Here is a 25,538-nt window from a genome sequence, read left to right as displayed (position 1 = left end):
TTGGAGCATCATTCTGAGCTGAGCTCTGCAGAATTGCCAATTGCTATGGCTACTGCCTTGGGTCCATCTAGGGTTAATTTCTCAGACTTCCCATGAGAATTGCAGCCAAGATTACTCCCTGAGCATTGTCTTATTGGGAGTGGTTCTGCATGTAATCTGTCTGTTACATGGCTATGGGGAGATGGGTATGACAAATGAGACAGAGTTTGGCTGTGTGATGGGGATTAAATGTTATGTTTAATAAAGAAAATCTTTTTGGTTTTCAGGTATTATTTATTGACATGAGAATATGCTCACAAACTCTTCTACCAAAAACTAAAGCCATGCGATTGTTTCAGTTTGGTAAGCATGTGTGTATATGTATTTATTTTTTTAAAGGGTAGGGAAGGAATGTGCCAGGATGATGAGTAGTTTCTCCCTGCGGGCTGAGGGAATGATGGCGAATATTGTTATGATTATTATTTATCCATACTTTCTATTTCTGGAATTCTAAAACAATGTATAATTGTGCAAAAAATAAGAAGATATATATTATAAATGATATGGATCAATTTGCCAAAAAACTTAAAAAAATCTTTAAATCTTTAATGCCATAATTTTACCCTGGTACACCATCCTAAACACGGATTGACTGTAATATGTAGAGACATATGTTCATTTTAACATTATCTGAAATAGTGAAAAAAAATTTTTAAATGGTCTGAATGGCACAACCACTTTAAAGCATATTATGTAACCATGAAAGAAAATGTTTACAAGTGGAAAATGCTTATGCTATTATAGTGTAAATAAAGTAGGGTATGAAATTGGACATACAATATGAACACAGTTCAGTGAAAGCTCAATGATCTATTTGGAAAGAAAAGATGGAAAGAAAACACATCCAGGTGTTAATGGCTCTGTATATAATTGGGGGGGATTATATATTTTCTCCTTTTCCTGCTTCTCTGCAGCTTCAAAATCTTTAAAAAATGGATATTATTTCTATAATGAAAGCAAATAGGCCTTAAAAACACTGTTGAAGTTGGAAATCCACTGACTGGTGTTTAGTCTTAAAAACATCCCCCTTCCTCCACACCCCACTGCATGACCCTTTATCTCTGTTGTCTCTTATGGTTAGTTGGATATTTTCCAGCTTAGTCTCCAGAAGCTTAATGAGAATGCAAAGAACATCAAGCTAGGAACTGGGAGATGTGGATTCTAGCCAGGGCCATGCCACTAACTCACTGCATACTCTGGGGTGAGTCCCTTTTTGTCTTGGGGCCACTGATTCTTTATAAAATGAGGAGAGCTAAGACTATATCAGGGGTTCTTGGCGACTGGGCTGAGAGGCAGTGAGAGGTCTCAATGACAGTGCGTGCTCTCTGAAATCTGGATCCTTCTCCTCCAACACAGCTCAATACAAGCACTTCTGCTTTTATAGCTTCTTTATCGAGTTTACTGGAAAAATTTAAGTGAAGAATGATTCCAATGTTAAGTAAAGTTTCAAAACCACTGTACTGGGCAAACTATATTGTCTAGATCATTGCTTACAGAGTGTAGCTGCTGTTCATGTCTCTTATAATTTTTTTAATTGTGGTAAGAAAACCTATAACATGAAATCTCTATTCTCAACAGTTTTTAAGTATACAGTATTGTGAACTATATGCACATCATCGTATAGCAGATCTCTAGAACTTTTTCATTTTGCATGTGAAACTCTATTCTCATTGAATAACAACTTCCCATTTCTCCTTCCCACAGCCCTTGACAACCACCAGTTTACTTTCTGCTTCTAAGAGTTGGACTACTTTAGATCATTCACATAAGTGGGATCATGCAGTATTTATCTTTCTGTGACTGTCTTATTTCACTTAGCCTATGCCTCCAAGTTTCATCCATGTTGTAACATATGATGAGATTTCTTTCTTTTTAAGGGTTGACTAATATTTCATTTCATGTATATATTCTACTTTCTTTATCCTTTCATCTGTTGATGGACTTTTAGGTTGTTGACACTTCTTGGCTATTATGAATATTGCTGCAATGAACTTGGGAGTGCAAATATCTTTTCAAGATCCTGATTTTAATTCTTTTGTTGGATATTCAGAACTAGGAATACTGGGTCCTATTTTTAGTTTTGGGCGGCAACTCCGTTCTGTTTTCTACAGCAGCTGTGTCACTTTAAATTCCTACCAAAAGGGTGCAAGTGTTCCAATTTCTCCACATCTGGACCATAACTTGTTATTTTATGTTTTTTCCCCCCTTTATGTTGTGTTTTTTAATAGTGGCCATCCTAACAAGTGTGAAGTGATATTTTGGTGTGGTTTTGATTTTAATTTCTCTGATGATTAGTGATTTTGAACATCTTTCATATACCTGTCTGTCATTGATATGTCCTTGTCTATTCATGTTGTTTGCCCATTTTTTTAAATGAGGTTACTTGTTTTTTGTCATTAAGTGGCATGGTATAATTAGATCTATTTTGGATATTAATCTCTTATAAGATGTATGGCTTGAAAATATTTTCTCCTATTCTGTAAATGGCCTTTTCACTCTGTTGATTGTTTTCCTTGCTGCATAAAACGCTTTTGGGTTTGATGTAGTCCCACTTGTCTGTTTAAGCTTTTGTTGTCTGTGCTTTGGTGTCCAAGAACACATTGCCAAGACCGCTGTTATTCCCCCATGTTTTCTTTTAGGAGTTTTATAGTGTCAGGTCACACATTTAAGTGTTTAATACATTTGCAGTTGACTTTTGTGCATGAAGTCAGGTAAGAGTCCATTCTTCTGCATTTAGACGTCCAGTTATCCCAGCACCATTTGTTGAAGAGACTATCCTTTTCCCATTATATAGTTTTGGCATCTTTGTCAAAGACCATTTGACCCTATAGGCAAGGGTTTATTTACTAGATCTCTGTTCTGTTCACTGGTCTACATGTCTGTCCTTATGCCAGTACCATACTGTTTTGATTACTGTAGCTTTGTAATATGTTTTGAAGTGAAACCATGTGAAGCCTCAAGTTTTGTTCTGCTTTCTCAAGAATATTTTGGCTATTTGGGATCTTTTGTGGTTTCATATGAATTCTAGCATTGCTTGTCCTAATTTTGTAGAAAACAATACCATTGGGATTTTTATAGGGCTTGCATTGAATCTATAGATTGCTTTGGGTAGTACGGATATTTTAACAATATTAAACCTCCAATTTATGAACTTGGGATCTCTTTCCATTTATTTATCTCTCCTTTAATTTCTTTCAGCAATACTTCATAGTTTGTAGTGTATAAGTTTTTCACTTCCTTAGTTACATTTGTTACTAAGTATTTTATTCTTATTAATGCTATTGTAAATGGGATTGTTTTCTTAATTTCATTTTCAGGTTGTTGTTAATATATAAACACACAACTAATTTTTGTATGTTGATTTTGTATCCTGCAACTTTGCTGAATTTGTTTATTAGTTTCACAGGTATTTTTTTTAACATTTATTTATTATTGAGAGACAGAAAGACACAGAGCATGAGCAGGGGAGGGGCTGAGAGATGGAGGCACAGAATCCGAAGCAGGCTCCAGGCTCCGATCTGGCAGCACAGAGCCCAACGCAGGGCTTGAACTCACAAACCGTGAGATCATGACCTGAGCCAAAATCGGATGCTTAACCCACTGAGCCACCTAGGCGCCCCCAGGTTTTTTTTTTTTTGTATGTGTAATCTTTAGGGTTTTCTACATATAAGATTATCTCATCTGCAAACAGAGATTATTTTACTTCGTTCTTCCTAATTTGGATGACTTTTATTTCTTTTTCTTGTCTAATTGCTCTGGCTAGGATTTCCAGTACCATGTCAAATAGAAATGGTGAGATTGGGTATTCTTGTCTTGTTCCTCATCTTAGATGAAAAGTTTTTTGTTTTTCACTGTTGAGTTTTTCACTATAGACTTTGCACATATGGTCTTTTTTATGCTGAGATCATTTGTTTCCGTTTTTAGTTTATGGAGTCTTTTTATCATGAAAAGATGTTAAATTTTGTCAAATGCCTTTTCTTTACCTATTGAGATGACCATGTGATTTTTATCCTTGTTTTATTAATGTGTTGTGTCATGTTGATTGATTTTTTTGTATGTTGAATCATCCTTGTATTCCAGGAATAAGTCCCATTTGGTCCTGGTGCATTATCCTTTTAAGATACTGTTGAATTTGGATTGCTAGTATTTTATAGAGGAGTTTTGCATCTATATTCAACAGGGATATTGGCTTGTAGTTTTCTTTTCTTATAATGTCTCTGTCTTCACTATCAAAATAATGCTGGCCTCATAAAATGAGTTTGGAAGGGTTCTCTCTTCTTCAATTTTTTTGGAAGAGTTTGAGGAGGACTGGTGCTAATTCTTCTTTGAATGTTCTCTGTGGTCCCCAGGTATCCAAAGTATGCAGTTCCATAAGAACTCTCAGTCAGGCAAAACAGAAATCAGTCCTTCCAATAGCCCCCTGAAAAGCTGGAACTTTAGATCCACATTTCACTCTTCTCTTTCCTTCTCAAGGGAGATGCCGCAAGAGTGCCTACTTCTGATCATGGTGAGCTGTTCCGGTTTCTTTCTGTGGTATTACAAATCCCACAGAGTTTCATAAACTGCTGAACTCTCTTTTGTTCCCTGAGGCCCCCAGGCATCCAAGGTATGCTGGTTCTCCATCACCTTTCCACATCAGGCAGGACAGAAACCAGTTCCACCTCAGGCAGCCCTGTGAAAAGCTGAAACATTGGACATACATTCCACTCTTCTTTTTCCTTCCTAAGGGAGAAACTGTGAGTTGGACTTTTCATCTTATTTGCAAACTGTGCTGGCTTGGGAGAGGCAGATGTGGTTGCAATGAAATGGCTTTACATACCCACTTCAACGTAACTCTTCTTGGCTTTGAGATAGCCTGGGGGTATTCTGACTTCCTAACTGATTTCTGGAGCTCTTGTAAAGGCTTTTTGGATCATATATGTTGTTGCTAAGTCAAGAAATGAAGTCTGGCACTTTCTATTCTGCCATCTTGCTGATGTTGCTTTCTCATGTGAGAAATGAAAGCTTGCTCATACCGTAACTCATGTGCAAAGGCACACACCTCCTAACCTGTGATTCTCCTACCTCTGGCCCCTTCTCATTTCTATAATCCTTCCACTGAAGTACCCTCTCCCCCAATATTGTCTAGCCAGTCACCTCTGAGGGTTCATGATTAGATTTAGTGCTACCTGTAGACCTAAGTCATAGGGACCCCTCACTGAGCTTTGCTTTGGAGGGCTGCACATATGACAAGCACAACAGATTTATTCAAGAACACCTCTGTAGCTCAGGATCTATTGTTGAAGACTGACACGCACAACTCACTTTAATTCTATATATCTACTATCATGAATAATACCTTTCAGACCTCAAAGAAAAACTCCTTTACATCTCTTGTTGTATGTCCTCTTTAAAGACTTGTGGTTTGTGCCATTGCAATATCTCAGATAATCTCCACTTGAGAATGTGGGGAGTATTTATTTTTTCCCAGTTTTACTGATATAAAATTTACATATAACTTTTTTTAAGTTTTTTTTTACATTTATTTATTTTTGAGAGACAGAGACAGAGTACAAGTGGGGGAGGGGCAGAGAGAGAGAAGGAGACACAGAATCCAAAGCAGGCTGCAGGCTCAGAGCTGTCAGCACAGAGCCCAACATGGGGCTTGAACTCACAAACTGTGAGATCATGACCTGAGCCAAAGTCAGATGCTTATCTGACTGAGCCACCCAGGCACCCTGGTATCTCTCTCTCTCTCTCTCTCTCTCTCTCTTTCTCTCTCCATCTATCTATTATCTATCTCTATATTTATACCTATATCTCTCACATCTTCTTTATCTATTCATTCATTGATAGATACTTCCATATCTTGACTATTGTAAATAACTCTGTAATGGACATGGGGTTTCAGATATCCTTTTGGGATGGTGATTTTGTTTTCTTTAGATATATACCCAGAAGTGAAATTGATGGATCATATGGTAGTTCTTTTTCAATTTTTTGAAGTTTATTTATTTATTTTCAGAGATAAGGCATGCACACAAGTGGGGAGAAGAGTAAATAGAGACAGAAAGAGAGAAAGAGAATCCCAAGCAGTCTCTGCACTGTTAGTGTGGAGCCCAGTGTGGGGTTGGAGCCCATGAATCATGAGATCATAACCTGAGCCAAAATCAAGAGTTAGACACTTAACTGACTGAGCCACCCAGGCACCCTATTTTTAATTTTTTGATGAACTTTCATACTGTTTTCCATAGTGGCTGTACCCATTTCCAATCTAAACAGTATACAACGGTTCCCTTTTTTTCTACATTCTCATCAGCTCTTGTTGTTTTCTGTCTTTTTGATAGTAGCCATCCTAACAGGTTTGAGGTGATATCTCATTGTGGTTTTGATTTGCATTTCCCCAATGATTAGTAACATAGAGTGCCTTTTTATGTACTTTTTGCCATTTAAATATCTTCTCTGGAAAATGCCTATTTAGATACTCTGTCCTGTTTTAAAATGGATTATTTAGAGTTTTGTTTTGTTTTTGCTATTGAATTGTATAAATTCCTTTTATACTTTGTGTATTAACCCTATATCAAATGTGTGTGTTGAAAATGTTTTCTCCAGGGGTGCCTGGGTGGCTCAGTCTGTTGAGTGTCTGACTTCAGCTTAGGTCATGATCTTGTGGTTTGTGAGTTCGAGCCCCCACATTGGGCTCACTGCTGTCCGCCTGTTAGTGAAGCACCTGCTTCAGATCCTCTGTCCCTCTCTCCCTGACCCTCTCCCGCTTATGTTCTCTTTCTCAAAAAATAAATAAAACATTAAAAAAATAAAAATGAAAATGTTTTCTCCCATCTGTATGTCTTTTTTTTTTTTCATTTTGTTGATCATTTCTTTTTCTGTAGAGAAGATGTCTGTGGGGGAATATTTGACCAGCAGATGCTCTCAGATGAAGGAATGGCAAATTAGTCAACTTGTCAATTCTTTTCAGATAGCTCAAATGTGATAGATTCTTGCTCAATAAACAATCATTTCCTAGAGGTGTAGAGGATCCCTTTTCTTGCATCTCTGTCTTCTAGTGGGGTTCCAGAAGAGTTATTTGTGGCAGATGGAGAACATTTTGTAATAGTTAAAATTCATATTACTCTTTTTTTTTAATGGTTTTTTTTTTTATTTTTGAGAGAGAGAGGGAGAAAGAGAGAGAGAGAGCGAGCAGGGCAGGGGCAGAGAGAGAGGGAGACACAGAATCCAAAGCAAGCTCCAGGCTCTGAGCTGTCAGCACAGAGCCAGATGCAGGGCTTGAACCCACAAACTGTGAGATCATGACCTGAACCGAAGTCGGATGCTCAACTGACTGAGCCACCCAGGTGCCCCAAAATTCCTATTAGTCTTAATATTGTATATAGGTAGGTCTAGAAGTACTATTTATGAAATGTGACATTCATTTTTACCTTACTATATGGGTTTAGGTATTGTTTTAAAAATGGTAAAAAATAAATAAAGGGGCTTAAGAAGTACAAACTTCAAGTTATAAAATAAATAAGTCATGGAGATGAAAAGTACAAAATAGGCAATATAGTCAATAAAATTGTAATAATGTTGTACGGTGACAGATGGTGACTATATTTATCATGGTGAGCATTAAGTAATATAGAGAATTGTCAAATCCCTGTGTTGTAAGCCTGAAACCATTATAACACTGTGTGTCAATTACCCTTCAATAATAAAAAAAATTAAGTAAAAATGGTGAAGATGATGTGATAATTTGCACAATGAAATTAAAAGTATGTAAAGTTTTCTTTGATATTTTGTCACATGTAATCCCATTACTGTGTTTGATTATACCTAAAATTCACAAATCTTTATAAATCTAAGTATTGGTTTAATAATTTTGTTGACAATTCCAGTTGCTGCTGCCTCTAAAGAGTGAGATGTTCCAAATTGAAATAAAAAAAAAAGTGGGAACTGCAGTGGCCCAGGAATGAGTGCATCATTTTGCATTACTACTAAAGAATAAAGGTTATGTGACAATCTTAATCATGATCGCATAACTAAAGATTTTGCCAAAACAAAGAAAGAAGAATAAACTTTGTGGAATTAGTATATAGTAATTTATAAATTATGTATGCTTTTACCTTATCACTCAACAACCTCAACCACTAGTAAGTAGAACTTTCAGACATATACAATAATTCAATCCTGTTATCTTTGATATCTTGCTTATTTCCAATCATATAAAAGCTATAGCTTTACATGTATTTTTAGATTTTTGTGTCTATCAATATATAGTTAACCTTTTACTGTCTTGATTACAAATTTCAAATATTGAGTCATATGGCATGTGGGCCTCTAGGTTTATCTTTGTCCTGAACCCACAAATGTTTGGGGTCATCTTGAATGGGTTATGGTGTGATGGCCAACACTTGCTGGGCCACTGTGGCATGCGGATGAGCATGTGATTACAATGTGGAGATACGCTTCAACAGCCTGCTGGTCATGACTCAGGAGCTATTTGAGGAGTCCTCAAGAAGCACAGTGCTCAGTTCACAGAAGGTGGATGGAGAGAGGGGAATGGGCTGAAGTTTCTGGCATGTTATCTTCAGGTCACAGAGTGTTTATCTTTAGTTACATAAAGATCTTTTGGTCGTCTCATGACTGTTGCTCTTTGGTCAAGCAACTGCAGAATGACTAATGACACAAGCCCAATTATAGGTTCATCACTGTTTAAAATACTGGTACAGGTGCCCGGATGGCTAGTTGGTTAAGTGGCTTACTCTTGATTTCTGGCTCAGGTAATGATCTCTCGGTTCCTGAGCTTGAGCCCACATTGGGCTTTGTGCTGACAGCGGGGAGACTGCTTGGGAATCTCTCTCTCCCTCTACTTCTGTCCCTCACCGGCTTTTTCTCTCTTGCTCTCTCTCTCTCAAAATAAATAAACATTAAAAAAGTAAAAGCTTTAAAATACCAGGTTTAAGAAGGTTTGATTGGTATCTATACCAATTTACATTCTCATAATAAATTTCAACACTATCTTTGTTGATGAAAGAGAGCTCTCAGAATCGTCATGATTTTAACTGTTGCACATTTTTGAACAGTGTTAAAAATTGGATTTTTTATCACCTACTTGTGAAAGAAAAAATTTCTTCTTTGTAGTAATTATTAAGTATTTGAAGAGATTATTAGTTTAAGAACCTTGATCAAAGACTGTGTGTAGTTATTTCAAGCATAAAAAAATCTGATAATGAAGATTTAATTATAAGTGCAAACTCCAGTCTTGCATTATAATTTATGAAAATCATTTTAAGTTTTCTATAAATTCTAAATTTATAATCATTTACAATATTTCAAATTTTTATATCATGATTATAATAATGAAAAGATGTTTTCTAAAACCAATGCCATATTTCCATATACCAAGCCCCTAAATTTTCTCTAATATATTTCAGTGTGCTTTATAAATAGTCGATTTCTATGTGTGCCATAACATTAAAAAAAAAAGTTGGAATCCATGTTTCATATGATAAACAACATTGGCTGCACTTTGAGGACACCAGATGAGCTTTATAAAGTACCCGGCCAGTACTCAGTCCAACCATGAAAGTCTGATTCAATTGGTCTGGGGTGGGAGTTAGAAACTCTGTGTTCTGTTTGTTCTGGGAGTAGATCTGAATGTTAGAGTGGCCAGCAGAACTTAGAAAACACAGATGCTTGAGCTTCATTTCAGACTATTGAGTCAGACTATCTGGACCACAGGATCAGGACACCGTATTTTCTCAAATGTCTGAGGTGTTATCCTGCCCTCTCCTTCCATTTTATAACAAGATTCATTGCTCAGCCCTCCAGTAGAAGACTGTGAGTTAGAATCGAATGATATGACAGCTCGGAGCCTGGAGCCTGCTTTGGATTCTGTGTCTCCATCTCTCTCTGCCCCTCCCCTGCTGTTTCTCTCACTCTCTCTCTCTCTCTCTTTCTCTCTCAAAAATAAATAAAACATTTAAAAAAAGGATAAAACAAGCATGACTGGGCCTTACCCCAGACCAAATTAAATCAGAATCTCCAGAGATTGGACCTACATACTGCCTTTTTTTTTTTTAAGCTTCTCAGATTATTTTAATGAATAGCCAAAATTGAGAACAGTTGGCTTAAAGGCAAAGTGCAGGATTTGATTTCCAATTACTTCCCTGCTTATGTTTCGCGACTCACACTGTTCTACTTAGTGTCCGCTGTCTGTACCCATTCCTAACTCTGTGGTTCTCATCAACTGCACGATTACCCATTCTTCCTTCTTTCATAAACCATCTCAACTTTTCTCATCCAGCTAATGACTCACTATGTCTGCAGAGCCTCCCTTTACTGCCCTAGCTTCCAGTGACTGCTTCTTCCATGATTTCCTCTAATTTTAACACTACAGCTATCAGTGAGAGCAAGAACAATGCTGGACCCATCTCTGTGTCCCAACACAAGCAGTGTGTATTCACAGCAGTAGTTTAGGAAATACTTGCTGTGGCTGACTGTGCTTCCCTCAGGGAAGGTGGAGGCAGAGAGCAACTAAAGGGATTCAAACTCTCCATCTCTATTTTCTTTCTTTCCATTTGAGTCATCTTTAGAGTGAAGGTGTGAGTCCAGGCTATTGGGTATGGGTCTTTTATTGGCAGGGTTTTCCATTTTACCACCGTTATTCCACTTTCATGTCATGGTGAGAAGATCTTAGACCAGGTGCTGTGTTCATTATAATGACAAATAGCTAAAGCCAGAAATCACTTGGAATTAGACCATAGCTGGGAAATACACCTCTTGATCTTAGATCTCCTGTGGCATCTTCTAAACATAACTTGATGTTCTCCTCTTGGAATAGGAATGTGAGCTCTATCCCACAACTCGTGTGAACCATTTTGATCTTCATCCATTCACTTCTTCATAACTCATTTGTTGAGTACATTGTGTCCAAGCCCTGCATCAGGCCCCATGAAACTTCTGTAGGGCCTGCTAGCTAAGTGCCTACAACTTTCAGAGCTGGGGTTTAAGGAGTAACAGAATAGCAGTTCCTTAGGAAGATTTCCCCTACTCATCTAATTTTTTTTCATTTTATTTTAAACTCATTTTAATTTATTACTGAAACACTGTAGCTAAATTATGCAGGCTAAGTACATCTAGAAAAATGAAACCTTTACCTGAAGTAAAAAATGTAATCTTTGCAAATGTTTATGAATGCAAGGTAAATAAATCCATATTCATGCAAACACAGAACTATAAATAGAAGGCACATGCATATGTGATATGCATTGCTAATGCATATGCAGACCCTTGTAACATGTCCATTTCAACACTAAATATTTAAATTCTCCTTAAAGATGCCAACAACTTGCCAATTCATGGTAATTTCATTCCACTCTAAAACCTTACAACAGTTCCAAGTATAACTGGTTCATAATTTTCAGTGCTGATATTGAAGCCCCAAGTTAGGAATTGGATAATTACTCTGTAATTACATGGTTTTGGTATCTATACACACTGATTGTGGCTGAAAAAGGTCTTGGTTCATTTTGTGTATTTATAAATTATTAACCTGTTTTCCTGGAGTTCTTGAATTTGCATTCATATATTCAAGTAATGTCTCATTTTATGAGCATTTGCCCATGGCTAAAAAATAATAGTCTAATGAAAACAAAAACAAAACAAAACAAAAACACAAGTCATTGGTCTTTGCTTTACAATGTTTCTGAGAAGTGAATCTCATTTTAAAATTGTCATTTTTAATCTCTAGATCTTTTGGTGAACTAACCAGTTCATTCGAATTTGGGAAGTTGATCCTGTTTTTTTTTTTTTTTTTTTTAAGATTCTGGGACTGTGACTTAGTCACTGCATGTATAATTCCAAGAAAACTTTAAAAGGAATTTACACAGAGCTCTACTGGAAAAATAAGCAAAGCAGAATGGCACCCAGCTTTGATGTTATCACTGGCTTGTGTAAAGGCTATCTGTAGCTTCTGTTTGATCATTACCCTTTCTACCTTTGGGGAACCATTCTTCTTTCCTGGTGTCTTGTGTGGTGGAAATGCCAACAAGGTGCTCTGCCACCCCCAGGCAGAAGATAAGGCATCTCACACTGACCAATCCCAGGGTTATACCTGGGAGTTTGAATACTCAGGGGGATTATGGGGGTGGGGGGGTGGGGAGGATGAAAAGTGGGGCTGAAGCATTGTGTAGAGATGACCCTAATGCTTACAATCCCAAAGAGGCTATGATAACTGATGTTTCCAAAGTGTTTTTCTTAATGTTTTCCTTAGACTGGATCACTTTTTACATCCTTTCAATACATTCCTTTTTTCCAAGGGGTGAAGTCTTATGTTATACTGAGTTTGTCTGTGATGTTTGCAATCCAAGAACCCTAAGAGGACTTGGAATTTCTGAGATGATCATAGATTCATGGAGATTTTATATCTAGAGTACACCCAAGGGATCATTTGGTCCAATCATCTCATTTTACAGATAAAGAAATAGAAGCCCAGAAAAGATAGCTGACTTGTCCAAGGTCATACAGATATTTGGTGGCAGAACAGGAAATAGAATTAAGTTCGTTCAGTTGTACCAGTGTACTTGTTGGAGTTAGATCCATAGATTCTGAAGACATGAGAAAACTTAAAGGAGAGCCTGGGTCCATTTATCCAGTTACATAATGTATTATCACTAACTTATAGGTGAGCTGAGACTCCAAACATTTGAAACTTGCCTGGTTTTGCAGATATCAGATGCCCATTTAAAATCCATGCCCATTCAGATTTTCCTTTGGGGAACTATCTCTCCCAAACTCTCAATCCATGTGGTTGCAGTAGGGCTGATCCTACTTCCAGCGATAGATACACGAACCAGGTCTGGCTAATCAAAGCACTTCATTTCTTTGGCCACAGTTTTTGATGATTATGACCACAACTCTGACATGGAAGCCAAGGAGCCTCCTCCCCAGGGCTTTTGTTGCAACTATTGAGAGAGAGGAGTTCTCCTCTCAATAGTCTAAATTAGTGTCTAAAAAGAAATAAATGACATATTCAAATTAGATGACTCAAGGCAGGTCTATTTACAAAGGGACTTTTAACAAGAGTGCTAGGAGAGATAAGGTAGGTATCCTGAGGCCAGTAAGAGAAGAGCTGTCTCCCTCAGGCAAAGGCATGATGGGAAGAGTAGTTGTAAGTAATCAAACAGGAATAGTTATGTAAAACAGATCACTTCGGTCATGAGATATAAACAATCCAGCCTGACCTTTAAAATTTTTTTTTCTTTTTTACATTTTATTTATTTTTGAGAAACAGTGAGACAAAGTGTGCACGGGGGAGGGGCAGAGAGAGAAGGAGACACAGAATCTGAAGCAGGCTCCAGGCTCTGAGCAAGCAGTCAGCACAGAGCCCGATGCGGGGCCCGAACCCACAAACTGTGAGATCATGACCTGAGCCGAAGTCGGACGCTTAACCGACTGAGCCCCCCAGGTGCCCCCCAGCCTGACCTTTTAGGAAGGGAGCCAGCTGAATGAACACCTTGCCCTCATTCTCTTTCCTCTCTCCTCCTGCCATCGCTTACTATTGGTCAAATCTCACCAAAACACAGGAATCTTTTGACGTCATCCGTACATGACAGCCTTCCAGGGCACAAAGCAGTGTGGCTAAGGGTGGAGAATAGATAGAAAGGGGCAAGTTGGAAGAGATCTGGTATAAGTAGAGAAACTAAGCAGAGGAAATGAATTTTTTTCTTTTTTGGGGGAATCTTCTCAGGGTTTTTCCCCCTAGGTTTTTTGAGGCATAATAGACAAACTGTAAGATGTTTAAAGTATACAGTGTAATGATTTGATATATATTTACATTGTGAAAGGATTTCCCTCTCCACTGAGTTAATTAGCACATCCATTGCTTCACATGTTAACCCCCCTCCTCTTTTATTATTATTATTTTTTGCTTTTGGTGGTGAGAACATTTAAGTTCTACTCTCAGTAAATTTCAATTATGCAATTATGTAATACAGTGTTATCAGGTAGAATCAGGTATAATACTTGGATCCTCAGACCTTATTTTATAAGTGGAAGTTTGTACCCTCTTACCAAACTCTATTTCCCCCACCCATCAGCTCCTGGTGGTCGCTATTCTACTCTCTGGTTCGATGAATTTGACTTTTTGAAAAGAACATTCCACACATAAGCAATACTGTACAGTATTTGTCTTTCTCTGTTGGGCTTATTTCACTTACCAGAGTTCTCTATGTTCATCCATGTTGTCACAAATGACAGGATTTCCTTCTTTTCTAAGGTTGGATGATTTTCTTGTATGTATGTATGTATGTATGTATGTATGTATGTATGTGTATATGTGTGTGTGTGTGTATGAAATACATACATATATGAAAAAGACTCTGCCTTGGTATAGGAACTTCAAAAAATTTTAGCCATGTTATTTATTTTTTCCAACTGCATAATCCCTTTCCCTTTTTTGAGGATCCATATATCAATTTAGTGTAGCTCATGTGCTCCAACTCCAGGAGCAATCGCTGAGAATTCTAAGGCTTGAGAGAGCCTCCGAGAGCATCTTGTATAATCCTTGGATTTTATAGATGAGGAAACTGCAGGCCAGAGCAACACAGTAACCCCGTAAAATAGGCATTTTCATCCCATTTTACAAATGAGGAAGGACGGGAATCACAAAAGTTAAACACATTGCCGTAAGCCACACAGCCAGTTGGTGGTGGGGCGGGGCTGAAGCTCATATGTGTCTGCTTCAAGCGGTCTTTTAACTGAACCATTTCAGTTGAACCCCTGGGACCTCATTTCAACTCCTGACATGCAAAAGTTGGGTTTTGTGCAGTGTAAAGGATCAGCCCACCGACCCTAGAGTTGGGGGCAGGGGCGAGAGTAAAGATGAGCAATTTGGCAGTGTTTACTTTCCTCTCTGTTAGAGTCCTTTCTCAGCAACTTCTGAATAGTTAACCATATAATGGCTGACACGAATTCCATCCTGGCCACTGAGTTATTGTCACCTAGGGTCCTACTAATCTAGCTGTCCTTTGAGTATGTTTGATGGTATTTTCACTCCTACGTAAGTTTTTCTGCCTTTATTAGAGCACATTGTTTTCTTTTCATCTTTCTGAAGCCACTTTGATTCCAGTTTAGCAATTCCCCCAGAAAACTTTTGTTGGCATTTGAAAATTCCAGTTTGAAATGACTATGCTCTTTGTGAACCTAGCACATCTTATCTTTTATCGTAATGACTCAATTAGTTCCCCGTCCATAGCTCCGACTATGAATACCTTTAAGGCAGAGATTCTGTTTTCCATCTTTGCTTCCCCAGAATTAAGACAACACCTGACCCCAAGTGTGTGTTCATATTTATCAATGTGAATAGACCTATGGGACATACTCAGCTACAGTCAAGGTCTGGTCAATGTAATAAACACAGTAGTGGCGTGCTCACTCCCAGGAGTCGTGCACTGTTAGACCTTCCTCCTTCTAGAGATGCAGGCACTGAGACAGCTGTCGAAATGAACTGCTCAAGATCACAGAGCTGTATTTTAGTAGAACTGGGAACAGAATTTAGGATGGATCCTTTCTTGTCCGTGGGGCCTTTTTACGGCAACCGTGGTTTTCAAATACCTTTTTAGCTATAAAAGTCTTTGTTGAAATAAAATGGGATTCAGCCCACTACATCAGATTGTTAGAAGTAGAACTGCTTTGACTGTTGTCGATGGTGGTGTTGGCAGGGGGAGAAGGGAGCAGACAGAAGACTTGGCCCTGTGGCTGCGGCTGCCAGCTACCCAGCCTCTCTCTGCCTCTAGTCCTTGGAAGGGTTCCGTGGAATACAGTTTGAAAAACACCGTGCTACGCTCTGCCCCCTTGCTTCTTGACTTAGCTCTATAAATAGCTAAACAAATTCACAAGGAAGAAAGCAAAATCACGCATACATTCACTGCCCACGGCAACTCTTCTAAGCAGGAAGTTTTGCCCACTTGGTAACCCCAGCGGGGATCAGAGGAGCAAGTGTCATTTTCAGCCGCGCAGCACAAAATGCCCATTCTTGCACTTTGAGCAGAGGCAGCACAGCTGGGCGGGGCTCCCATGGCACTTCTGCTGGGCTGTATCTCACAGGAAGTAGTGGAGCTCTTCAGAGATAAGTTTCACTGGGGAACAAAGAGGGATTTTGTTCACTGGCTCAAGAATGATGCACTGAACCTGCACTCGGCTTTTCAATTCTTGTAGCTGGAAACAGGGCAAAAATGACCCAATCTGCTTATTTTTTCTCCTCCCCAAGTCAGGCAGAGTGGCCCCCTCTTCTTGTCTTCCAAAGAGGCTTAGAGAGCACTATCTACCCTTTTCTTTTCTTTTTTTAATTTTTTTACTGTTTCTTTATTTTTGAGAGAGAGACAGAGCACGAGTGGGGCGAAGGCAGAGAGAGAGACACACACAGAATCCGAAGCAGTCTCCAGGCTGTCAGCATAGAGCCCGTCACGGGGCTCGAACTCATGAACTGTGAGATCATGACCTGAGCTGAAGTCAGCCGTTTAACCGACTGAGCCACCCAGGCGCCCCAACCCTTTTCTGTACCAATCATTTCCACTACCCCACCACACTCCCTGAAATCAAGCTTGAATGTTTATAATCGTGCTTAGTTCACGCATTTTTTCCCCCTTTGGGAATCTGGGCAGTTGAGCATATTGACAGTAAGATGCTACAAATGGTGGAAGCCATCGTTAAAGGGGTTTGAACCCAGTCGTTCCAGCAAAGTATCACAGAGTCGCAGTGGCAGAGCTTTTTCATTTTTGGGGAAACATGCTCTTGAATGAAAAGGGACAGGCCTGGGTTTGACGTTCAGTTTCCATCAACTGGACCTTGAGCAGTTTTCTGACTTCTCTGTGCCTGACTGTCCTCATTTGCAAAGTGAGAATAATGATACCCCTACTCCTGTTTCAGAGATGAATCCTAGAGAGTAGGCATGCTCTAGGAACGTCCCGTAGCAAGGTAGTGCCGAGGGTATACAGGCAAGGCTCAAGACATGCCCTCGGAAGCTGGCCTGCTCGTGTGGCAGATGCCTGACCCTCAGCTTTGTGTCTCCATCCTAGCTTCAGTGCACAAATATGACCACATCTGACTTTCCAGAAGTTGTACATTTCCTGTGAGATAATGAGGTGTGGTATGGAGGCAGGCAGGATTTATATGGCAGTTAAATGTAGTTTGGTATCAAAAATATGATTGCATTATTCACTGTGGCATAGCAAAGATCACCTCTGCCCCCTTGCTTTTGGCTGGATCAGCAGATATAGACCACGATTAAGGAAACACTGTCAAGTATTTCTTTATAGTTTAATTTCCCTCTTACTCTCCACTGCCTGCAATGTCCTTGCCTTTGGAAAAGTGGCAGAATAAACATGGCCTTTCTTTTTTTTTTTTTTTTTTTTTTAAGTCAGTTTGTCCTTCCTGCTTTTAGGGAATGATTTAGGGATACTGATTGGCTCTGGTGGTGGCATATCATCTTTGGCTTGTTGCATGTGGGCATAGGGTGGTGAAGTAGGAACTGAGACTCTCCACCCAAAGCAAACTAAGGGCCTTTTGGCAGCTGAGAAAGTCCTGAGATGGGGAGACCACTGCCTCCTCAAGCAGCCAATTTCATTTATGAAATGCTCTCATTATTGGAAGCAAACACTTTCTAATAATCAGAGAGGTTCCATGATGGGTTGAGTCAAATGTGGATTATGGGCTTTTAGTCCAAGGAAGTGGTTACATATAAACTGAATGTGACCTTTTCAGGGAAGCTAACAGAGGGATTCCTGCATGAAGATCAGGCAATCCTGGGTTTGAATATTAATTATGCTATTCTCTTCCCTAAACTCTGAGTCTCAGTTTTCTTGTATGTAAAATGGGGCTAATAATGTTTACCCACTATTTTTTTCCGGGGATAAATTGAGATGGTCTCTATAAAATGCTTAGCATGTATGATAGGTCCTCAGTTAACAATGTTTTCTACTTGTTTACTTGTTTAGAGACATAGGTCTTGGATCTTTGGAAGAGTAAACATCTTTACCGATGGAAAGAATTTGTAATGGAAGATTTCAGGCACTGTGGGAAATGGGCGGGGAAATCATTTTGGGAATGGTAATATGAGCACCTTTGTCTGAGGTCAAGCTTCAATGCCAGAGAATAGTTCATCTTAATGTTCTAGGTCAATGTGGGGTCATGTGAAGCTTAGGAAAGCATCAGTTGCCCAGATGGTCAATGTCTCTGTTGAGGGATTGGGGTGTTTACAGTAGCAGTGATACCATGGACACGGATTAGATTGGATCGGAGGCAAGGTGGGAAGTGGTGAGAGGCAAGCATCCAGGATTTTGTGAATTTAGTAAAGTTTTCTTCTGCTTTTGAGAGAGAACAACTCTCTTTGGTGTTCTTGCATTATAACACTATCCACAGGAAATTTTATACTGACCTGTATCTTCTCTAATAATCTGTGAACTCTGTGAAGGTGGGAACAGTGGTCTATTTACCTTTGTACTTCTAGCCTTTATCATAGTGGTTGATCCAGAGGCACTTGATGAATCGTTGTACAACTGCTCTGAAAGTTCAGAGAGTAAGTTGGAGTGTCGAACTGTATTTGCATCTTACGTCTGCCACTAACTATGTACTTGTGAGTAGGTTAGTCACTTAACCTCTAAATGCCACAGTTTTCCCCCTCTATAAACTAGGGACAATAATTGTAGCTATGGTGTTTGAGGACACAGGGTGGTTAAATAGTAGGAGCAAAACATCTAAATTAACCTTGGAAAATAATGAGAGTTTAATAAGATTAGTGATAATGTTGTTGTAATGGTAAGACTCCAGAGGGCAGAACTGGGACCAAAAGTTAGCATGAACATGAGGAATATTTCAGCACAAGATAAATAATTTTCTAATGAGGGAGGGCTTTTCTGAAGGCTGAATAGGCTGCCTTAAGAAGGTGTGAATTTTGGTAACCAGAACAGCATGGTAGTGATGTACGGATAAACATACAGAGAATAGAATAGGATGCAGAGTCTAGATATAAACCAATACACATATGGTCAGTTGATTTTTGACAAGGGTGCCTTACCATTTAATGGGGAAAGAATAGTCTCTTTAACAAATGGTGCAAATGACTGGATACATATATACAAAAGAATGAAGTTGGACTCTTACCTTACAAAATCAACTCAAAAGGGAGCAAAGACCTAAATGTAAGATATAAAACTATAAAACGATTACAAGAAAACATAGGGCTAATCTTCATGACTTCGACTTTGGCAATAGTTTCTTAGACATGACTGCAAAATCATAAGCAACAAAAGAAAAAATAAAGAGATTGGACTTCATCAAAATCAAAAACTTTATTTTATCAAAGGACACTATTGAAAGAGTGAAAAGAGACCATGAGAAAAGACATTGGCAAATCATACACCTGATAAGTGTCTGGTATCCATAATATGTAAAGAATCCTTATAACTCAACAACAAAATGACAAAGAGTTCAGTTAAAAAGTGGGTGAAAGACTTAAATAGACATTTATCCAAGAAGATCTACAAATGGTCAACAAGCACATGGAAAAATGCTCAATGTCATTAGTTATTTAAGAAATTTAATCAAAAGCATAACAAGTTACCACTTCATACCCACTAGGATGGGTTTAATTAAAAACAACAGAAAGTAACAGGGGTTTACAAAGATGTGAAGAAATTGGAACCTTCATATATTGCTGGTGCGAATGTAGAACGGTGCTGCTATGATGGGAAAAAAGTTTCATGTCTCCTTAATAAGTTAAACAGAATTACCATAGGAAACATCAACTCCACTCCTACATATATATTCCAGATAATTGAAAAAAAATGTTCAAATGTTCAAAAAATGTTTGTAAGAATATTCACAGGAATATTCCAATATTGGAATATTATTCAGCTATAAAAAGGAATGAAGTATAAAACAGGCTAATACATGGACGAACCTTGAAAACATTATAGTGAGTAAAAGAAGCCAGACACAAAGACCCCATAGTGTATGATTCCATTTATATGAATCGTCTAGAACAGGCAGATCATAAAGGCAGAATGCTGATTAGTGGCTGTGGGGAAAGAGGTTATGGGGAGTGACTGCTTATGGGGTATGGGGTTTCCTTTTGGGGAGATAAACATTTTCTGCAACTATATTGTTGTAATGGTTGTATAACCTTATGAGTGCACTAAATGCCACTGAACTGTATGTTTGAAAATGGTTAAGATGGTTGGGGCTCCTGGGTGGCTCAGTTGGTTAGGTGTCTGACTCCTGATTTCTGCTCTGGTCATAATCTCACAATTCGTGGGATTGAGCCGCACATCAGAGCCTGCTTGCGATTCTCTCTCTCCCTCTCTCTCTCTCTGCCCCTGCCCTGCTCTCTCTCTCTCTCATGAGCATACTCTCTCTCTCTCTCTCGAAAAATAAATAAATAAATAAATAAATAAATAAATAAATAAATAAACACTTTAAAATGGTCAAGATGGTAAATTTTATACTATGTGTATTTTACTGTAGTAAAAAAAAAAAGAAGTAGGGAGATTTCTCTTGTAGCAGATTTTCAAACAGAGACTGAAAAGCCATTCACTGGGGATGATGTGCAGGGAACTCCACAGGATGATGAAGCCTGGACAAGATTACTGCAAAGAAGTCAGTGACCCATGAGTGAACAAGCGTGGTCCTTGTTGGGAAGCCAGGGTGCCACGTCCAGGCTCTGTGACCTTGGGCGCTACTTAACCCTTTCTGAGTTGCATCTGTAATGTAAGGACCATAATTACAGGGGTTGCTGGAATGATACATGGTGAGTGCACAATGCCTGACACATGGTAAGTACTCCATTAAGGCCAACCCCTTTTCCAGTTTTGGGATTCTATAATTCTGTAAAGGAACCTCCTAATAGTAATAAAAAATACATTTTTAACATAATCATGACGTGTTGGGGGTGCTGTGGAAGTCTCTCAGAGATCAGGAAAATGTGAAGGCACCTCCCTCCTTTCCCATCTGTTCCCTGAGAAAACCACTGCCACCAGACCCGTTTTCCAGGCCTTGAAGGGTTTTGTTCCTTAACTTTGTCTTTGCTCTATTTTCATCAGCATCCGTCTCTGATGCTGGTCCGTCTCTGAAAACTGGACCAAGCCAGTGTAAAGCCTGTGAGAACACCTTCTTCATTTTTTCCTAATTTGTTTCTGGAAAATGTTTCTATGTCCAGCTTGCTTTGTGGGTCCCAGCCCTCCCTGTGTATTGGCCTCATAGTTTCTGTAATACTTTAGTTTGTTAGGATTCTCACTGTAAATGGTCAGTCACCCTCCCTTTCTCTAAGTAATTACATCTACAAGGACTTGCAAGGCTGAGGTCAGCACTTCCACAGGCCTGTGGCATTTTCAGAGTTCACATTCATGGATTTGCCAGAAGGCTACAATGGAAATTTGAAACACAGGCATTCCCTGACCTCTGAGGATCTAATTTACAGAGGTCAAAACTCCATGGAAGTTTGACCCATGCCAGGCAGGGAGCTTGGGAAGACTCCCTTTCCTGTGGGCCCTGGAGAGTGAGGAGTTTCAGTTCACCTATCTTGCCTTCTTACTATGGATGCAATGGCTGGGGGATCAGGGAAGGGAATTGGCATAGGGGGAATAAGTGTGTCCCCAAGAACTCTCCATTTTCACAGATGATGTGTCACAGTCCTTTCTTCCAGAGCCTGGAATTAGGCAATCAGGACTGGATTAGAAATCTGGCTCTACTTTTTCCTGAGTAAACTGCCCTGCTTGTTTTAAGTTTCAGTTTCTTTATCTATTAGGTGGAAGATAAATATATTTATCTTGTGAAGTCATAGCAAAGATTAAATGAAACAAAATATGTGGCACAGTACCAACAATAGCTGACATGTATTGAGCACTTACTACATACCTGGAACTGTTCTATGTGTTTTGAAGTAATAACTTTTATTTAAAAAATTTTTAAACATTTTTATTTACTTTTGAGAGATTAGAGAGAGACAGAGCATAAGGAGGGGAGGGGCAGATGGAGAAGGAGACATAGAATCTGAAGCAGTCTCCAGGTTCTGAGCTGTCAGCACAGAGCCCTATGGGGGGCTCGAACCCATGAACCATGAGATCATGACCTGAGCCGAAGTTGGATGTTTAACTTACTGACCACCCAGATCCCCCAGAAGTTATAACTTATTTAATCACAGCAACACTAAGAATACAGGCATAGTTTGGAGATATTGTGAGTTCAGTTCCAGGCCACCACAATAAAGAGAATACATCAATAAAGCAACCAAATAAGTTTTATTGTTTCCCACTGTATATAAAACTTACGGTTACACTCTACTATACTGCATATAGTATATATTGCATACTTACATACGTAAGTGTGCAATAGCATTATGTCATAAAAAAGCACATACCTTAATTCAAAAATATTGCTCAAGAATGCTAACCATCATTTGAGCTCTCAGTGAGCCACTGATCACAGATCATTGTAACACATATAATTATAATGAAAAAAAATTGAAATATTGAGGGAATTACCAACGTGTGACACAGAGACACAAAGTGAACAAATGCTATTGAAAAAATGGCACCAATAGACTTGCTTGATGCAGGGTTGCCACTAACCTTCAATCCGTTAAGGAAAAAAAAAGCAATATCTGGGAAGCATAATGAAGTGAAGCACAATAGCAGGTTATGCCTGTACTGTTTAAATTCTCGTTATATATATGTGGAAACTGAGGCACAGAATAAAGGAAGTACCTTGTCCAATGTTCAGATCCAGTCAGTGTTTGGAGTCAAACCTAGGTAATCTGGTCCTAGTGCCTATGCTATTAATTGTTAAGCTATATTGTCTTCTCAGATACTATTTTCTTCATACAGAGGCCGAATTCGCACTATTATATGGCTTTCAAAATATTATTCCTGGGAGAGAGAGAGAGAGAGAGAGAGAGAGAGAGAGAGAGAGAGAGATGAAATGTGTCTCTGATGGTTCTGAGATTCCTAGGATCTTGCCTCAGTGCTAACATACTGCCGTACATCACCTTCACAGCTTGACTTGGTTTTTGAGGGTCCTACTGGGAATCCAATTTTTGTTCACAATATTGTCACTGTGGAAAAATGCATTCAACGTTCTTGAGGACAGATTTACACAGGGTGTTTTTCAATACTACTTATAGTAGCAGAGGTGGTGTAGTTATAATTTTCCTCACTCTTAAAGAAGGCCAATAAGCTTAACATTTCTTTTTGTATTCTTAAAATGTTTAGCGTGAGATGGAGAGGGGAATTGGAAAATTGGTTGGGTTTTCTTTTTTGAAAGCAGAAAACAATGTAATTAGTGGGAAATTTACCCGTAATCTTGATCTTCAAAATCTTCCGTCCTTTCATTCCATTAAGATTGCCTTTTTTTTTTTTTTTAAAGGAAGGGGAAAAATGCATAAATAGCTAGGCTACTAAATTCTCTTTAATGACTGAAGCTAATAAGAAATGGCTCTGGTATTTCATCCAGCCTCTCAAATAATGGCTCTGTTGTTTTGATCTCAGAAGTGTAAGGGAAGCTTTATTTTCAGAGATGGGCGTCCCTGTCTCAAGCACCTGAGAGACTGCATTATATATTTGAAAACCATTTTACAGTGTCCCTTCCCAGAGTGTGAGGCCATTGATGCTTTGATGTGGTTAAGTAATTTAGTGCAATCATGTAATAGATTAAATTAGATTTCAGCTTCCTTGACATTTTTGAAGAATGCCCATGAAATGAGTGCATCCATAATCTTGCAGCATTTTCCATTTTTCTGCTTTTATTTTTCCATAGTAAAGTATTGGTAGAGAAAGCAGCAGTGTTCCTTCGCTTAATCTTGAGTAGAAGCAAAAGAGAAATTGCTGAATTGTGTTCTGATGTACCCATGCCTGAGTGGGAGAAAAAATGTTGGAGGAAGAAAGAGGGAGAATTTTTTTCAGATATAGAGGAAGAAGCTGTTTTATTTTTCATAAAATAAATGGTATATATTGGTGGGTGGGGGCAAGAACAAAGATTTTGCAGGAGATTTATAAATAGGCAGATCGAAGTTTTAATCTTGATTCTACAATTTCCTTGTTTTGTTACTCAATCTTCATGAGCCTGTTCTCAAATCTGTAAAATTGGAATCACAATATTAAAGCTGAACTCTTAGCGTGGGGTTAAATGAGATGATGCAGTTAAATGTCTGTCAGAATGCCTGGCAGAGTCAATCAATGCTTGATAAATGATTGTTCCTTTCCTCTGATTCTACGTTTAGTCAGTTAACAAATATGTACTGAGTTTTTATTTGGAAACATACACTGTAAGGGGTCCTGGATACTGCACTGAATAAAACATAAACTATCCACTTGACATCTCTACTTGGAGAATTTAGTGTTGCCAAACTTAAAATATCCCGAAATGAATTCATGATCTTCCCTTTTACCAGTCTCCTCTAGCTCAGCACATGGCACCCTCTTCACCTGGCCGTCCACAAAAGAAAACCAGGAATCATCCTTGAACTCTGCTTCTCCTTCACTCCTGACATTCATCACCAAGTCCTGTCAGTTTTCTTCTAAAATATTGTCAGATCCTTTAATTTCGGGAAAACATTTCCAATGTTAGTCTTGTCAGCCATTCTCGAACATCTTTACCACTTTCCTGAATCAGATGAACACTCCTGTCCTCTGCATTCACCTCTGCGTACCTTCTCCACCCTGGTCTTTACAGAGAGTGCTTTTGTAAATGCAAGTCCTAGCATGTTACTTCCCTGATCAAACACCTTTAGTGGTTTCCTATTGCTTTTATGAGAAAGACAAAGATCTGTTTTGTTCATTACCTAACATGAATGCATTGCACACCATATTAACGCAATAAATATTTGTTGAATAAATGATTTTTAATTTTTTTAACGTTTATTTTTGAAGGAGAGAGAGACAGAGCATGAGTGGGGGAGGGGCAGAGAGAGGGGGAGACACAGAATCTGAAGCAGGCTGCAGGGTTTGAGCCATCAGCACAGAGCCCAATGCGGGGCTCGAACCCACGAACTGTGAGACCATGACCTGGGCTGAAGTTGGACGCTTAACAGACTGAGCCACCCAGGATCCCCGAATAAATGATTTTTTAAAACAGTATTGGTCTGGCTGCTGTGTGTAGAATGAAGTGGAGGAAGTAAGAGAGCAATCATTGGAAGACATTAAGGACTGAGGATATTATGGCGTGAGGAGTTGAGGATATTTCAGGAAGGTGGAACATCACAGGGAAAGGGTGGAGTGTGGGTAACAGAGATAAGCAAAATGGAAAAAAGTTGAAGAAATAGTGTAAGACTCTGAAAATTATACTGGGGTTGATATATAAGGAGCTTTTTGAACATCTTTAGGGCGGTGGCTCTCAGTGTCTTAGTTGTGGACCACTTACCCAAATATTTCAACTTTTCAACTGTCCAAGATTTTAATGCTAATAAATAATCTGAGAAGACAATTAGAAAATAAGTTCTTATTTAATTTCTGAGAACTATGAACTTGTATGCA

The sequence above is a fragment of the Acinonyx jubatus genome, chromosome C1 (assembly GCF_027475565.1).
Source record: "Acinonyx jubatus isolate Ajub_Pintada_27869175 chromosome C1, VMU_Ajub_asm_v1.0, whole genome shotgun sequence".
NCBI classification, from domain to species: domain Eukaryota; kingdom Metazoa; phylum Chordata; class Mammalia; order Carnivora; family Felidae; genus Acinonyx; species Acinonyx jubatus.
This window is presented reverse-complemented; position numbering follows the sequence as displayed.